The following is a 13,528-nucleotide window of genomic DNA, read 5'->3' as shown; positions in this document are numbered from 1 at the left end:
GAAGTAGAAGAGAAAAATGAAAGTTAATTCATAAATACAATTTGATTTTGAAAAAGAACTATCTCAAAATTTGTAATATTCTAAATAACTAAGGGAAGGTAAGATGTGATAAGAATGATCCAGATTTTTTGGTAGAGAAGTGACTACTTCAGAGCAAGTGGGTCCTTGTTCACTAGACTAATAGTTAGTGAACAGGATGGCCCAAAAGTGAATGCAACTTCCCCAAATGCTTCACAGGAGTCGCTTGTGTTAAACTAACAAACAGCATCAAAAAGCCATATCTGGTAAGTCATAACTCCTGTGGAACAACATTACTTTATAATGTGAATAACAATATTTCTTCACTTATGCATTTAGACTGTTTTAATATGCTGTGAACTTAAATATCCAGTATTTCAAATAATAAGAAGGATCTTAAGGTGACATTCTTGTCCTGAGAGCTAATAATCCTTTAGCAATATCTTTTAAACCTTTACCTTCTGTCTGAAAATCAATACTAAAAGTATTGGTTCCAAGGCAAAGGAGTAATAAGGGCTAGGCAATGGGGATTAAGTGACTTGCCTAGGTCACACAGCTTGGAAGTGTCTGAGGCTAGATTTGAACCTGGACCTCCCATTTCTAGGTCTATCTCTCAATCCCCTGAGCCATCTACCTGTCCCCAGTAAGATAAATTTCAAAAAGTTAAATTAAAAAAAAGTTTTTCAATTAACAAGTATTTCTTTTCTCCCTCATCCACATCTTCCTTTACTCCCATCCCCACTAAGGAAGAACAAAAATGGATTGTAAGACCAAAATATTCTCACTTTGGCCAAATTCTATGTTTCATTTTGTACCATGAGGCTTTCCCCTCATTGTCAGGAAGCAGATGGATAGCATGCTTCATCATTCAATACAGCATCTTCATTTCATGAGTGGTCATTGTGTTGATCACCTTTCTTAAGTCAGAAAGGTATAATAATTATAACTGAAGATTTAAATAACCTTGGGTGAGTCCTGCCTGTTGGTTATAGGCTCACCAGATGTGCAGGAATAAGTGGAATTACAAAAGAGAGAATAGGAGGAAGAGGAAGAAGAGGAAATCAGCTTGATGATGTCAATAATGTAGTATTGTATGTCCATTGTCTTTTTATTTAGCGATTCTAACTCTGTATAATCCCTTTGTCAGAGACACTCAATTCACAGTTTCCTTTCCAGCTTCCTTTCTGGGATTTACCTTTTATTGAATTGTCCTCCTCATTAGAAATCTAGAAAAATCTGTCAATGGTATATAGCTCTAGGATTGTTTTGTGTGTATATATCAAGTCACGCACTTTTATGCTCTGTTAAAAAGAAACTTTTGAACAAAACTATGAGTGAAGCAGTTTGATATAGTGGAACAGGACACTGAATTAGCTGTCTGGAGACCCAGACGGCCTAATCTTATCTCTACCATTGATTCTATGATCTTGCCTAAGGCTCTATGACAAGCAGCCGCCTTATAGAAAATAACTAACTGTCTTAAGGAGGAAAAAATTCCCACATCCCAGCTGCAATTATGGCACAGAGCGCCCTTCCTCAGAGGCTGAAAGACCAATACAGGTTGCAAAGGAATTCTCTTCTCTTCTCTTTTCTTCTCTTCTCTTCTCTTCTCTTCTCTTCTCTTCTCTTCTCTTCTCTTCTCTTCTCTTCTCTTCTCTTCTCTTCTCTTCTCTTCTCATTATTAACCTCTTTTTTCTGCAAAGAGCTATGCTAGGTGTTTTGAGGAGAGGCAAATATAATTAAGTTGTAGCCTTTGTCTTCATGGAGCTCACATTTTTTGGGGGGTAACCAATATATAAAAATAACTGAAGCCTAAAAGGCTACCTACTACTTTAAGGTTTGCAAAGTACACATTCTCTCATCTGATTTTTGCTTCATGCCTGCAAGAGAAGTACTGAATATAGCATTACCGCATTTTGTAGATGAGAATTGAGGTGCAGATATGTTACCAAACTTGCCTGTGGTCACATTGTTTTATTTTAGTAAATGTAGAGGCAGATTTCAAATGCATTTATACTTGATTCCAGGTCCAGCACCCTATTCACTATTCCACGCTGTTTGTCACATACACAAAAATATGCATTAACTCTTATGATAAGCATGATGTTAATAGAATTTAAAAAATCAGAGAGATATAAAATGTTACATGAATCAGGCGTATACTGGAGCCAGCTCAAAATAGCTTACAAAAGTTGACTCTTAAAAGTGTGAGCTTTATTTACACTTTGAAAATTGGCAAATGTTATAGTTTAGGGCTTGATTTATTGTTTTGTTGATTATTTAACAAAAGTGATGGAGAAAGCATTAATTCAAATGAAACTTAACAATGTCTTGATTGTTTTTTCCCTTAAAATTTACTAGCACACCCCTACATGAAATTTAGAGAAAGGTCATTTATAAGTGAGAAGGGGTCAAGGAAGGCTTCAAGAATGAATCAACATCTGTGATGAGGTGTAAAGGTTGGGTAGGATTTCAATACTTGGGACAAAGGGGAGTTTTAGGAAATGGTATAAGGGAAGTTCTGGTTGGAGAATGTTAAAGGGACAACACATAGTTCGCTTTGGGTAGAGTATAGCATATGCAGTAAGTATGTGAAATAAGACTGGAAAGGGAAGGAGAGAGACATTAGGTCTTGGAGGGAGCTTTGAATACTTGACTTAGTGGTATGGGTTTAATTCTGTGAGCAGGGGTGGGGGAGGCAAAGCAATAGCATTGTCAGAATTCTATCATTAGTATTCCATGTTGAGAAGATTTCTTTGGTATTTGTGTGAATGATGGTTTAAAGATAGATAAGACCACTGTCAGGGGGATCCATTAGAAGTTTGTTTTAGCAGAATGAAGGCTATATTTATCCTTACAGAAGGTTTTCTCTCTCATTCTTTCTTTCTTTCTTTCTTCCTTCCTTCCTTCCTTCCTTTCTTTCTTTCTTTCTTTCTTTCTTTCTTTCTTTCTTTCTTTCTTTCTTTCTTTCTTTCTTTCTTTCTTTCTTTCTNTCTCTCTCTCTCTCTCTCTCTCTCTCTCTCTCTCTCTCTCTCTCTCTCTCTCTCTCTCTCCCTCCCTCCCTCCATCCCTCCCTCTTTCCTTTCCTTCTCCTTACCTTCTGGCTTAGAATAAGTACTGTGCATTAGGTGATGCCATATTTCTTTTTCATCATAGCAGATCTCCAGTGAAAGATATTTATTTATTTTCTGTTTCTGCGCCTCCCATAATCCCATTGGAAGAGGTAAAGACAACTAGATGATGAGGAATGAGACAATAAAGGAACTAGGGAAAAATTTAAGGTGATGAATTAGGGGATTATTTAAGTGGCTTTAGAACTTCTAGGGAGGTGTTACATTATTGTTAAAGGGATGTTGTAAATTCTGATTCCTGTGGGGCTTGCAAAACTCCCTTGAAATCTCACTATTGACCTAGCATAGTAGGACATATCTCCTCCCTATACTTTTAAAATGATCTAACTATTCAATAGTAATAAGCCATCGTCTACTTAACTGTGGGTAAGTAGGTGGTACCATGGATAGAGTGCTGGGCCTGAAGTCAGGAAGACTCATCTTCCTGAATTCAAATCTGGTCACAGACCCTTACTAATGTGTTACCTTGGGCAAGTCACCTAACTCTTGTCTGCTTTAGACTCTCATCTGTAAAATGAGCCAGAGAAGGAAATGCAAACCACTCCAGTATCTTTGCCAGGAAAACCCCAAATGGGATTATGAGGAGTGGACATGACTGAAATGACTGAACCACGCCCTTTTGCTGTAGCTTCATGAATTCTCATCTCCTCATCCCGTTTCTGGTGATATAAAGATTTGTAGTTACAACAACTGACTTTTACACAGGGCTTTAAAATTTGCAAAGTGTTCTACCAAGATGATCTTATTTGAACCTCACAATAACCTCTTGTTTCAGTACTACAAGATATTTTTTATCCCCATTTTACAGATGAGGAAACAGAGACTCAGGTTAATGGTTGCATAGCTAGCAAATATTATAAGGCAGGATTTAAACCCTCAAGACCTGCACACTTTCTACCACACTGATTTTGTACTTCTATCAGTCACCTACAGGCTCTTTTCTCAGAGCCTTACTTTAAGTGAATAGTTCAAATGAGGAAATTAAGGCAAACAGCGTTAAGTACTTTGTCCAGGGTCACACAGCCAGTAAGTGTCAGAGGCTGTATTTGAACTCATGGAGATGAGTCTTCCTAATTTCAAGTCCTATGCTCTATCCACTGAGCTGCCTGGCACATAGTAAACACTTAATGCTTATTGTGGTTAAGTACCTACTAATCAGTGGGCTTTCTGGTTGCAGCTTGTACTCAATAGCTCTATAAGAATTCAGATGGAAAGACAGAATGAGTTAAATTGGGATGAGATGGATTAGCCTGATTTACTGATGACTCAGTGTCTGGCATAGGATCTTGTTTGTACCTCTGACACTGATTTTTTTTGGCAAGGAATGTTTCATCTCTTTGTAACCCTGTTTTTCCTTATATAAGTGGTCATTTCTTTCTTTTTTTTAAACACTTGCCTTTTGTCTTAGGATCTATACTAATTATCAGTTCTAAAGCAGAAGGGTGGTAGGTAATTGGGGTTAAGAGACTCACCCAGGGTCACACACCTAGAAAGTCTCTGAGGCTAGATTTGGACCCAGGATCTCTTGTCTCTAAGTCTGGCTCTCTATCCACTGAACTACCTTGTTGCCACCAGGAGCACAATTTTTTTGCTGCTTCCATGTATGAGGGAACTCTTGAAATGTTGTGACTGTCCCAAGTTTAGCTCAAATTCCTTGTAAGATGTAAGGCCCTTTCTGACCTGCCTCATTCCCCACATATTGATGAAATTATTCTCTATTTACTTAACCTGTATATGTGTCTTCTTCTCCAAGAGCATGATTAATTCCTTGAGGACCCAGATTGTTGTTCTTTGTCTTTTGTGTTTGTCTACCTAGGGCTAATTCTGTACCTAGCCTATGTTGCTATTGTTGAGTCATTTCAGTTGGGTCTGATACTTTGTAGGTTTTCTTGGCAAAGATATTGGAGTGGTTTGCCATTTGCCAGCTCATTTTACAAATGAGGAAATTAAGGCAAACAGGGTTAAGTAATTTGTCCAGGGTCACACAGCCAGTAAGTGTCAGAGGCTGTATTTGAACTCATGGAGATGAGTCTTCTTAATTTCAAGTCCCCTGCTCTATCCACTGCGCCACCTAGCTGCCTGGCACATAGTAAACACTTACTGCTTATTGTTAAGCACCTACTAATGGAGGGCCACTGGACCAGGTTTGGAGTGGGTTGTACAAAGGCAGAAATGAAATAGTCTCCATCCTTAAGTAACCTATATTTAATGGGGGTGGAGGCTCTTAGGAGATGTGGTCAAGACGCTCAATAAATACTTATTGAATTGAATCAATGTTAACATGTAAATAAATAAGCAAAGACAATGTCTTTTGAGGAAGAAGAGAGCTCTAGCCCCTGGTGGAATCAGGGAAGGTATCATGGAGGAGGGAACAGTAGATCCTGACAGGGGAAGTTGAGGAAAGAGCACATAATTGACTTGGGGAGATTTGTGTCAGTCTCTGAGGATGGACTACCTGATTTGGGAACCTTCTGGTGGGCCAAATTGTGATGTATAGGAAAGGAATCAATGTGAAACAGGACTGTAAAGGGAAGTGGGAGTCAGCCTGGGGATTAGCGTGCTAACATCCAAGTTAATATTTGTCTAATGAGTAGAAGACAAGATTATTGTTCTCAGTCTTTTGGTCTTGGAGAATATTTTAAAACAAGGAAGTGAGAGAACCCCAGGTGGAACATGTTTCCTTTTTTGGATAAGACTTTTTCTTTGTTGCAAATGTTATTGAAATGTAAAAATAGCTTCTGCCAGGGTGTGTGTGTATGAGAGAGAGAGAAAGAGAGAGCGAGAGCGAGAGAGAGAGAGAGAGAGAGAGAGAGAGAGAGAGAGAGAGAGAGAGCATGAGAGAGAGAAAGACAGGGGAGAGAGAGAGCATGAGAGAGAGCATGAGAGGGAGAAAAGGGAAGGAGGGAGCAGAGAGAGAGAGGGAAGGTGAGAGAAAAAGGGTGAGAGACAGAGCAGAGTCAGAGAGAGGCAAGGAAAGAGAGAGTGACAGAGAGACAGAGACAGAGAGAGGGAGAGATTTTGTTTGTGTATATGTAAAATACCATAATAGGTAGTCAGGCATAAGTGAACAGTGAAACCCTTGTTGTGGGGTAAGTGAATACCTAACTCTACAATGACCTAGATCTCCCTGTAACTAGCTTGACATTCTTGCCTTTAAGTGCTCTATTTTCTTAGCATTCCCTTCCCATCCCCACTCAACCTTATACTATAGAAACCATACAATAGATTTAGTACTATTCTTCTTTCTTTTTTTGTTACCATTCTAAAATTTATATACATATAACATAATATAATGTGTAACATAACAGTAATACATATGATTTGTTATAAATATGTAATAAATTATAATATAATGCTTATCCAAGAGAAACAAATTGTCTTATTAGTTATGTCCAAAAAACTCATTATTTTTACCCCCTCTTTGCCCTCATCCTCCATCCCCAATAAGATAGGTAATATGATATATGTTGTACATATATTATCAGTTAATACATATTTCTCACATCATATTGTGAAACAAACAAGACATATATTGCTAACCCTAAAGAAAAATTCATGGAGGAAATAAAGTGAAGAATGTTTTGATCTGCATTCAGACTCCTTCTGTTCCATGTAGGCTGGTAGATATTCTTTTTTTATGAGTCCCTTGGAGTTGTCCTGGATTCTTGCCTTGTTAATAATAGTTAAGTCATTCACAGTTGATCATCATACATTATTGTTACTGTGTACTATATTTTCCTAGTTCTGCTCCCTTCACTTTGCATCATTTCATATACGTCTTTCCAGGTTTTTTGGTGATCATCTTGTTTGTCATTTATTTTTTTTTTTTAATTTTTTTTTTTTTTTAATTTTAAACCCTTAACTTCTGTGTATTGACTTATAGGTGGAAGATTGGTAAGGGTAGGCAATGGGGGTCAAGTGACTTGCCCAGGGTCACACAGCTGGGAAGTGTCTGAGGCCGGATTCAAACCTAGGACCTTCTGTCTCTAGGCCTGGCTCTCAATCCACTGAGCTACCCAGCTGCCCTTGTTTGTCATTTCTAATGGCACAGTAGTATTCCATTACAATCATATTCCATAACTTTAGCCATTTCCTAATTGATGAACATTCCTTCAGTTTCCAGTTCTTTGGCGCCATGAAAAGAGCTGCTATAAATATTTTAGAACATATAATTTCTTTTCCTTCTCCTTTGATCACCTTAGGAAAGAAACCCAATAGCAGTATTACTAGGTCAAAAGGAATATATAGTTTTATTATAACTCTTTGAGTATAATTCCACTTTGCTCTGTGAAATGGTTGGATCAGTTCACAATTCTACCAACAAATATTGGTGTCCCTGTTCTTCCACATCCCTCCAACATTTGTCGTTTTGCCCTTTTATCATTTTAGTCAATTCATTTTTATCATTTTAACCAATCTAATGGGTATGAGATGATATCTCAGAGTTGTTTTGATTAGATTTATCTAATCAGTGATGATTTAGAGTATTTTCCTTATAGTTAATATATAGCTTTGATTTCTTCATCCAAAAACTGTTAGTTCTTTTCTAATGCAGGAGAGGGCTGGGCAAAGTTCTGCCTAGGTTTATTCTTTTCCCTTTCCTTTTTATCTCTTTTTTTTACCCTTATCTTCTGTCTTAGAATTGATACTAAGTAATAATTCCAAGGCAGAATAGCAGTAAGGGCTAGGTGATTGCCCAGGGTCACAGAGCTAAGATGTGTCCACTTAGCTGCCCCTACCCTTCGTCTTTGGTACCTAGTATGATACTCCCAAGCACTCACATGAGTTAAACCAGTTTCAGGATGTTTATAAAAGAAGCAACCCTATACCAGGGCATTTCTTTCTTTTCTTCTTTTTTTAATTTGAAAATTTTAATTAAATTAATTTAGAATATTTTCCATGGTTACATGATTCATGTTCTTTCCCTCCCCTCCTCCCACACCCCTCCTGTAGCCAACGAGCAATTCCACGGGGTTTTACATTCATCATTGATCAAGACCTATTTCCATATTATTAATATTTGCATTAGGGTTATGGCTTAGAGTCTACATCCCTAGTCATATCCCCATTAACCCATGCGATCAAGCAGTTTTTCTTCTGTGTTTCTACTCCCACAGTTCTTTCTCTAAATGTGGATAGCGTCCTTTCTCATAAGTCCCTCAGAATTGTCCTGGATCATTGCATTGCTGCTAGTAGAGAAGTCCATTATATTAGATTGTACCACAATGTATCAGTCTCTGTGTACAATGTTCTTTTGGCTCTGCTCCTTTCACTCTGAATCAATTCCTGGAGGTCATTCCAGTTCACATGGAATTCCTCCAGTTCATTATTCCTTTGAGCACAATAGTATTCCATCACCAATAGATACCACAATTTGTTCATCCATTCCCCAATCGAAGGGCAAACCCTCATTTTCCAATTTTTTTGCTACCACAAAGAGCACAGCTATAAATATTTTTGTATAAGTCTTTTTCCTTATGGCATTTCTTTTAAAATTTAGAATTTTCACTGTGGAAAGGACTTTATGGGATCTTGTGCTTCCATGCCCTCATCTTATGGTTGAGAAAACAGAGGCCCATGAGAAATTAAATTGGCTTTCCTCACATCACAGTTGGGACAAGGGTACTTCTTTCCTGGTTGGTAACATTTCAGAAGGAATTCTTCTGTACATAAAATCAAATGTAGTAGACAGATCACTCGATCAGCTACCAAGGAAACTGAGATTTTAGTCTCTTAACTAGTGGTCTTGGGCAAGTCCCTTAATGTCTCCTGGGCCTCAATTTCAGTTCTTTAAACTCCAAATCTGTGAACCTCTGATTCTCTCTATTCTTTCAAAAACCCAGATGCTTCTTCTCTCTTCCTTCTCCTGGGGAAGGTGGAAAGGAAGAAGAAAGATCAAGTAGGGAGGAAGAAAACTGACAGAAGGGAAAAGTTGTGGGGAAACTGAGGCTGCTGAGAATTGACTGGGTTTGCGCTGGGCAGCAGGATGCTGGTTTTCCCCCTAGTTTGCTACTAAATGTTTGATTGGTGCTAATAGAGGGTGACTTGCATGCTCTGTCTTGGTGGTGTCAGCTATCACCAGGCAGTTCTCTCAAAGCATTGGGATGGAACATCTTGCCTCAACGTCATGGACAGACAGTAGTTTTAATAGTCACATTTAGAAGAGTGGGGTAGTCAGAACCTTAGAGTAAAAGGGAAGTTACTGTTTCTTTGGTGTGATGGGCGGCAGATGGTAAGTGGCTTATGATTTGTGCTTTGCCACTCTATGCTTTTGCAAAGATTGGTGGGGCATAGCATTCTTAGCTTTGGGGTGCTTCTGTTTAAGCTGTTTCTTCATTGTTGTTCCTCTACTTCAAAGTGATGAAGGGCATTTATTTAATGATTTTCTCTTTTTCTAAGGTCTCTCTTAAGTCAGGGAAGAAGAAAATGTCGTGCTGACCATTGTAGGGAGTGGGAGGATGTTGAAATCCTTCCCTTTGTCACAGAAAGAGTACAGTTCATGAAAATGAGTTGGCTTTCCCCTGCCAGGGCCATTATCTATTTGGAGGCAAAAACCACTTAAGTTTTCCTTTGGTTCATTATAGGGAGCCTTTTAATGATAGCTAACAAGGAATGATGGGTATGGCATTTTAACATTCCTTCATCCTCCCAGTCAGAGATGTCTCCTACTGATTTCCTTTAACCTATTGAGTAGCAAGAGGTCACTTAGGTCACTGCTCTATGACCAGAGGCAATGTCTGGCTCTTGTTTGTGTAAGGTGGTTCAGTAGAGCAAATTTGTGGTGAGGAAAGCTATGACAATAGAAGCTCTCATCAATTTAAGGTTCTTAAATTTGTGTCTCTTTTTAGGTTTATAGAAAAATGCCAGACTAGCTTGAATAATAATAATAATTTAGTGAATGCTTGTTTATGCATCCCCTTAAGGCCCACAATCCTCTTTACAGCTATTATTTCTTCATGGTAATGCTGTTGAGAGAGGTAGTTTAATTATTATTTTTAGATAAGGAAACTAAAAACCACTTACTCTTTTTTAAAGATGGAAACTGAGGCTTAGAGACTTACTTTCTTGATCCTTCATTGGAGTTTCTTTTTTTATCCCTTGGTCTGATAGTAAGGAGCAGAGTAGGGGGAGGGACACAGGGATTCTGATATCAAGGTCAGTGCTATCTCTACTGTACCCTGATGCCTCTGTAGTGGATGGGGACATTAGACATAAGACCTATATCATTTAAATTGTCTAGCTGTTGTTAAGTTCTCCATTTTGTTCTCTCCAAATAAATTACTACCGCTGTAAAATAGAAGGAAACTGCTGAAAAGGTCTTTAGAAATCATCTAGTCCAACTTCTCACATAAGGAAACAAATCTGTGGAAATCAAAGGGTTGTTCTAAGATGACATGAATGAAGAGGCAGGACTGAGGCTATCTTTCTAATATCCTTTCTACCATATATGAAAACCTAATTATTATATTAAAAGCATATCAAGGGGGCAGCTGGGTAGCTCAGTGGATTGAGAGCCAGACCTAGAGACAGGAGGTCCTAGGTTCAAATCCGACCTCAGACACTTCCTAGCTGTGTGACCCTGGGCAAGTCACTTGACCCCCATTGCCCACCATTACCATTCTTCCACCAAGGAGCCAATACACAGAAGTTAAGAATTAAAAAAAAAAAAAGAGGCTACTATGTTCCAAGCACTGGGGATACAAAGAGAAAAAAAAGCATATCAAGAGAAAAATTGGTGAAATACATTAATGGCTAAAGTATTATAATTGATATTTATGTATATTATGTATTTTAAAATTTTGTGCACTGATTTCTAACAAACAAAAATATTCTTTCCTTTCTGAGGTCAATTATAATCCCCAAGATCAAACTCTTTCTCCTTTTCCATAACTTCTAATCTTTATATTTTCTTCTCTTTCTTTGTTGTTCAGGCATGTCTGACTTTTTATGACCCTGTGGATTACACTGACCATAGGGTTTTATGGCAAAGATACTGAAGGGGTTTACCATTTCCTTATCCTGTTTCTTTATGCTTCTGTTTTTGATCCTTCATTGGAGTTTCCTCTTCCCTCCTTTTGTTCTTTGCCCTTTCACTTCTATATTCCTAGGATCTGGCTTTAAAGGGGAAATAAAGACAAAAAAAGGGTTTGAATTAATTAAGAGACTTTATTGTTGCTTGTTATTATGGTGTGCATTCACAATCCTTTGGATTTCTTGCATCCATGTAGTCTGAGATTCCCCATTAGCTTATCCTGTGACAGGACTTCACTTGTCTGTCCTCAGGAAAAAAAAAAAGTTTTTACGATAAACCTTACATCTTGGAATGAGGTGGTGGTGGTGGGGAGAGCAGGAGGAGAGGGGTTGTCCATATCTGTTCCATTGTCCTTGCTGCCCCTGAGCTTCAACTTGGACAAAATAAGTAAATAAATGGGGGAGGGACTGGATCTTCCACAACAAAATGAGGAAAGGGGAAGAGACCCTAAAGTGTTTGTTGTAACAATGTAGTTTGTCACCTAGTGTGAGCTAATGTCATAAAGGGGGAAAACTAGTTAGGGGTTCTTTGTTGTTTAAAAAGAAGATAGCTAGTTGTCAAGGTGAATTTTAATAATCCAAGTGTGATGAGTGTTAGTCATTATCGCTTATGTAGGAATGTGCCTATAACTCACAAATGAGATGTGTGCAGTTATACCTACTTTTCTTAATGCAACAAGACATCTTCAACCAATACTTCCTTTAATGGCATGCTCCTTATTAAACTAATAGAATATGGTCTTTTGCAATAGAATCTCAAGTCTCTAATTAGTTATATGGCAAAGTTCTTTTTATGGCCATGAACCCAAATTCTGTCTTTGAGAGATCAGCTCCTGATGCGTGCTGGGATGTAGAATATTATGCATTCCTACACTGGAATTATTCTTTCACTTAAATATAGTTTGTGATTATATAAAGTACATGTGTTTTTATCAAGATGACAGGGCAAATGTGCATGACTGGGCAGGTTGGCTAATTTCCCTATGATCGCAAGATGTTTTGATAGGTCTTCAATTTAGTTTCCACTAGACATTCACATGACAGTCTCTATGAAATGGTCCAGGAAACAAGATGATATAAGAGTGTAAATGACGCTTTATCTGTTCTTTGGAGAAAATTTCAAACCACAGGAGACTGGTTGTGTGGGCCTCTGGGCAAGAGGCTGCTTAATTTAGATGGTGTGGTAAAATTGGGAAGTGGAAAGAGCTTGTTGCCTAAAATATTAGGAAAATGAGCATGAAAATGGACTCAACACTTTCCTATAAATGCGTCTTACGCATGATGGCATTATTTGGAGAGATTTTTCTCTCTTCTGTGTTTATGGCGATGAACAAATTAACAAGATAGTTTCCATGTTAGATTACTATTCTTGTCCCTTCTTTCAGGAAATCTCATAGCAGGTACCTCTTGGGAGAAAAACCCAATCTTGTGTTGCCTATAGTTCTCAGCCAATGGCATTACCAATCTCTACTGTTATAGCAAATAGCATATCATTTTGTGGACTATGTGGTCATCCTTCAATTTGTCAAATTGTTTCAAGGTCAAACAGGTCTTTACTAGAAAACAAGACTAATAAAAGGTGGCAGGAGGGCAGGGAGAAATGCTTTTCTTTCTCATATATTTAGAGGCTTTTTCTTAGTTTTTTATTCTATTAATCAAAAATGATACTAGATTCTATCAATTATCAGTTCTGGGCAAATTATACTTGAAGTTGTTTTTCTATTATTCTTTCATTCAACAGATATTTTTTCAAATGACTTCTGTGTCCAGGATATTAAGCTAGAAAAACTAACTCAGTAGATAAAATAAGTTGCCCATCTTCCTCGCAGAGATTCACTTTGGAATCTATTGGTTTCTCCTTTTTTTGACTCTTCAAATGGTAGAGATTAAATCATGTGCCCTTTTGAAGTATTTTCCAAATGGATTTGATTAATGTATAAAGGATGACTTCAAGGACATGACCCTTGAAGACTAAACAGACTGATTCCTTATGAAATTTCTGAATCCCCCTTTTTCCCATCTGAATGGTCAAAAAAAAAAAAAGAATATGTATTGCCCACAGAATTTAACACATGGTAGGTATTTAACAAATACACAAAATGAACTGAATTATAGCAGACTTTTTCTCTGGGAGGCATTGTCACAAACATAAACTTCATACTATCTGTACTAGCCATCATCCGACAACATAGAAAGTAGAGGAGGACTGATGGGAAATTAAAACATATTGGTCTAAATTGGACTAGAATCAATTTCTTTTTGCACTTCTATTTATTTTCTGATAGCTATAATTAAATTTTGGGATAAGGGAGGGCATTCATTTGAATAGCAGTTGCATTAGCAATGGC

General features: G+C 37.7%; 1 protein-coding gene across 1 annotated transcript in view; it reads left to right on the top strand.

Moving 5' to 3' along the window:
- The window catches only part of PIK3AP1 (phosphoinositide-3-kinase adaptor protein 1), a 145,702-nt gene that overhangs the window by 13,976 nt on the left and 118,198 nt on the right, over positions 1 to 13,528 (top strand). The window lies entirely within an intron of this gene.

Source organism: Gracilinanus agilis, chromosome 2 (genome assembly GCF_016433145.1).
Source record: "Gracilinanus agilis isolate LMUSP501 chromosome 2, AgileGrace, whole genome shotgun sequence".
NCBI classification, from domain to species: domain Eukaryota; kingdom Metazoa; phylum Chordata; class Mammalia; order Didelphimorphia; family Didelphidae; genus Gracilinanus; species Gracilinanus agilis.
Note: the sequence above shows the minus strand (reverse complement) of the source record. Positions and strands in the feature narration are given on the sequence as shown.